At 29.8% G+C, this 4,191-nt stretch overlaps 1 protein-coding gene across 7 annotated transcripts in view; it reads left to right on the top strand.

Moving 5' to 3' along the window:
- The window catches only part of DopEcR (G-protein coupled receptor DopEcR), a 133,199-nt gene that overhangs the window by 47,161 nt on the left and 81,847 nt on the right, over nt 1-4,191 (top strand). The window lies entirely within an intron of this gene.

Here is a 4,191-nt window from a genome sequence, read left to right as displayed (position 1 = left end):
ACATTATGCGGATATAATAAATAGGCAGCCATATAAAATAAAAAAATCAGGGAAAATATTTAGAAATAAAATTGTCCAAATTGTAAAAAAAACACACAATTTCGCCTCGTACATCTATTATACAATAAAATTTAAAGCATACATCTCAAGTCAAATTTCATTGTGATTGATGTAGTAACAAAACTATTTATTTCTTTATATTTTTTAACTAACAAAACGGGCTTGACATATTTTTTAGTAAAAAAATATAAAAGTATTTGCTTTTTAAAAAAGTTTTTGGCGAGAAAAGAACTACATCAATAAGCAAAAACAAAAGAATTTAATAAAATGACTTAATATTGGTTTCTATTGATTCAATTTATTGTAACACGTTCTGCTTTGTGCTCCTTCTATCTCCAGCCTCGAATACCTTTTGCTGCTTGATCTAAATCCGATTTTACTCTGAATTCCCCAAAACAAAGGGAGTAATATTTCAGCTAGAGATATCTATGGCTGCAGGGGAATGAAAGACTTTATTCAATACGAGCCCATATGGGATGCTGAAGGAAAATAGAAAAACAATAATGGGGAGATATATGGTGCCGTTGTCCATGGTGGGCTCCAATGTCTGATTCTGCAGGTGACATAAATAGATTATGGGGGGCCGGTCGTTAACAATGAGAGCTGGCAATTCAAAGAGTTTTTAATTCATTGCATTGTTCAAGCATGAAATATTATGGGTTTATCCTAGTTTGCCGGGTGGCTCTTTTTGGAAAACAATGAAATATACTTTCCCCTTTATTATTTACTTTGGCAACAAATAACCTATTTAACTAAAAATGTTATATAAATGTCTTCATGATTAATTTCTATCAGGAGAGGCTAAAGACAGGGGAACACCGATTTCAATAAAACTTTCGAAATGACGACGCTAGCCCAAAAAATATTTACAAATGTCCGAGTGTTCTTGCCACTGCGCGCTTCGGCCTAGGAGCCTAGAAAAAAATTTACGTTTTAAATAATTTTAGCTATTTTTTACCATTTATTTCAGATTTTACTTCCTCTGGATTTAAATTCTTATGTACCAATCGATTTTTTTTTTAGTAATATAAGAAAAATACTGTTTAATATGGTATTAAATAATTTAAATTGAAAAAATCAAAAGTTTATATATCTAGTATAGAATAATTACATCTGGTGGATAGCTATTATATAGTTTTACAACACGGATAATATAAAAACATAATCGACCTACTGACGTAATAAAGTAGGACAGCTAAATTATTTTTTCATCTCCACGAAAGTTTGCATTTAAGGATAATAAATCGGAAACATCTTGCTATTTCCAAAAATAAATAAATAAATAATTGTTAGACTACTTTATTAAACGCTTCTTTTGCATTTTGAGATTTTGTATACGGTTAAATCAATGAGCGCAAGTGGCAAAATATTTTGTTTTATTCTACACAAGAAATAAATTTCTGCTATATACATAGCTCAAAACAGCTTCTTCAGTTATTTTATCTATGTTTTGTTTGAATATGTGTATGTATGTAGATGTACCACTATTGTCATTCCCACCAACATCTACAATTATGGAAATTTGATTTGATTTTTGACTGGTCCTAATATTTATTAATATTTGACTGGTCATAATATTTATTTATTTATTAATATTTGATTGGTCATAATATTTATTTATTTATTAATATTTGACTAGTCATAATATTTATTTATTAATATTTGACTGGTCATAATAGTAACATTTTGTTTATCTTTTGAGGATATAGGCAATTTCCTAGTCTTCTCTATATCTTCTCCTTTTTTAATAAATAAATTTTTTAATAAATTGATTTTAAAATAAATTAAGAGTTGTTAAATAGGGAGATAAGCCTCTATACTTGATTGAATTGTAAGACATATAAGGGGTTAGTTGTTAGTTTATAATTTTGATTGTTGATTTAAATGGTTACATGGAATAATAAATGATTTTACAAGATACTTGGTGGTTGATTTGATTTTGATCGATGACAATCTCTTCTCTTCTATTATCATGGTTTCTCTCTTATGTTCTGTCCTCTCCCTCATTCTGCCATCCGTCCCTCTGCTTGAGTGTAGTGAAACTAGTCACTCATGATGAATTTTTGATCTCAGCCAGAAAACTATGTGGCTCTTAAGACAGTTCACTGTTCTGTTTTTTTTATTGAGGCCAAGACTAACCAAAGCCTACCGCTTCATATAGTTGCCACTAGATGACATCATCTTGAATTCTTATTGAAATGTGAGAGGGGGACACCTTCCTCAAACAGGGTACTTCTTTTGGATTCTACTAATAACGATAATAACAAATCGGATTTGAAGAATATTCCTACGTGTCACTTTTTGGATACGACGCGGCTTGAAGGAGTCATTTGCCAAAAACCGAAAACAATTTTTGAAGGCTTGCGCGTACCTCGGTAGGGTAAGGTTGTCGTTTGAGAATAAAATTTACGTGTAGAGCCATTACTGATACATGCTAAATTCAGAAACGAATTTTCCACCTGTATATGAGAAAATAATTGATGAATGTGATGAAATTCATTGTGAATAGATCCATTTTATATCAATCCTCTAAGCATAACTGCAACATGCCAGAATTGTTGATATTTTCTTTTGTTTCTTTTTAAATAGGCTTTTAAAGTTGTCTTAAAAAATATCAAAAATCTAATCTACAACACTTTATGAAGATAATCCAAGAAAAATAGTCTGCAACGATTTGTATTTTAAAGAACATACATTGTAAAAATTTTAAACCCCTGTAGCATGCAAATGACTGGGCAGATTCATTTGTAAAATAAATAAATATTAGTACAATAAAGAGATGTTAAGTAGCATAATATTAAATTTATAATGCTTTAGCTTCAAACTAGTTGCAAACCATTTAATACTCGAACTTCACACTATTGGCCAAATATTATCAATAAACCACATGTTTTTTTTCTTTTGTTTCGAAGTATTTGTGTATTCGTGAAAGTACTGGCCAATGTTTATGTTAGCATTTTTCTTAGCCTTTCCCATACGGTTTTCTTCCTCCCATTAAAAGGATTTGAACATGCCATCCAGGCATGAAGGGAACCAATTGCCCAACATATTCCTAACTTTTATCTGACTAATAAATCTTAAATTGTAGATACTTAATTATTTATATTGAAATTATCAATGATTCATAAATTTTAAAAAAAAATGTAAATATAAGAAGATGGTCAGGGTTGCGGTCAAAAAAAGAACAAATAGTTTATAACTATTTGTTTGTTTTTTACTATATATACATATAAAAAAATGTATTTATAATTTTTTAATAACTTTAAATAAACAACATATTTTAACAAAAATACTGGCAAACAATTTCCCACGTTTGATTTAAAATTTAATACTGCACAAACACAATTTTTTAGAGCAATATCACGTTTTTTTTTAAAAAACGGTTATCCATTAGTGTGTACCCTGGTTTTTGGCTAAGCGGGCCCAACCAGGATGTAATACAAGACCAGCGAAGCCACATAATCTCAACTTTAAGTGCTAATTAGGTTATTAACCCAAATAAAGATCGATGCGGACAATGGATTACATGACAATGAGAAATGGATTGCTGTTACCAATCCGTGTTCTTTTTGTTATATAGCTTTGCTTCTGTCTCAATTCCTTAAAATATGTTAAAAAGGATGTCATGTGGTTAGAAGTTCTTACTTAATACCTTCTTCCTTACATTGAATTAAAATACTTTAAAACCATTAAAATTATCTGTATAATAAGTTTAGTCCCGTTTTTTAACGAAGTTTTTTCCAGTATAGGTTTTTAATCTTTACAATGAAGTAGTAGTACTTGTGAAGTAAAGCTTAAATACCTTCACCTACAACTACAAGACAAGAAGGATCTGGGTTTCATGTACTTTGTAAAGAAGCACTGTTTCTTGAACATCGGTTGTACAAGGAGGTAATTTGTTAAAGATCAGGATCAACCATATAAATATATATTCATGAACATTAAATGGTTTTAATGACAGTAAAAACCAACTCCTTGTTATATTCCAACGCTATATCAACGCTTCCTTCAAGAATAACACTGATCATAATTCTTATTCAGGTACCGAAAAAAGAAAGAGCATATAAATGGGTTAAAAATAAACTGTTCCCAAAAAATAAATAAATCTAATTAGTTTTAACCATGAGTTAC

The sequence above is a fragment of the Halyomorpha halys genome, unplaced genomic scaffold, assembly GCF_000696795.3.
Source record: "Halyomorpha halys isolate HHAL.00 unplaced genomic scaffold, Hhal_1.1 Scaffold37.1, whole genome shotgun sequence".
NCBI lineage: Eukaryota > Metazoa > Arthropoda > Insecta > Hemiptera > Pentatomidae > Halyomorpha > Halyomorpha halys.
This window is presented reverse-complemented; position numbering and strand designations above follow the sequence as displayed.